At 43.4% G+C, this 532-nt stretch overlaps 1 protein-coding gene across 1 annotated transcript in view; it reads left to right on the forward strand.

Annotated features, from left to right (window-relative positions):
• GAPVD1 (GTPase activating protein and VPS9 domains 1) overlaps positions 1–532 on the forward strand; it is a 66,956-nt gene that overhangs the window by 62,971 nt on the left and 3,453 nt on the right. The window lies entirely within an intron of this gene.

Consider the following 532-nt stretch of genomic DNA (forward strand, 5'->3'; position numbering starts at 1 on the left):
AAAAAAAAAAAAAAAGATCTGTGATCTTTGGTTTCTGGCTTGATCTCTCTCCTGCCTCTCCTTTTTCTTTTTCTTCCCTTTTCCTCCACTTTACTAAATAATGTGTCGCAGTAGCTTCTGGGCTAGGGGCTCTCCTTTCTTCTTTGGAATGCTGTCCTGATCCAGGAAAGTAGGACTTCCCTATTCTCCCAGCATTATTATTATTATTATTTTTTTTTTTGAGACAGAGTCTTAAGTCATCCTCAGTAGAGTGCCATGGCATCACAGCTCACAGCAACCTCCAACTCTTGGGCTTAAGTGATTCTCTTGCCTCATCCTCCCAAATAGCTGGGGCTACAAGCACCCACCACAATGCCCATCTATTTTTTGTTGCAGTTTTCATTGTTGTTTAGCTGGCCTGGGCCGGTTTCAAACCCTCCAGCCTAAGTGTATGTGGCTGGCGCCATAACCACTGTGTTACAGGTGCTGAGCCCACTCAGCATTTCTAAGCAGATTCTAACTTTGGGCCTTTTTTGACAAGGAAGAATACTTA

Source organism: Otolemur garnettii, unplaced genomic scaffold (genome assembly GCF_000181295.1).
Source record: "Otolemur garnettii isolate 467f Iridium unplaced genomic scaffold, OtoGar3 scaffold00014, whole genome shotgun sequence".
NCBI classification, from domain to species: domain Eukaryota; kingdom Metazoa; phylum Chordata; class Mammalia; order Primates; family Galagidae; genus Otolemur; species Otolemur garnettii.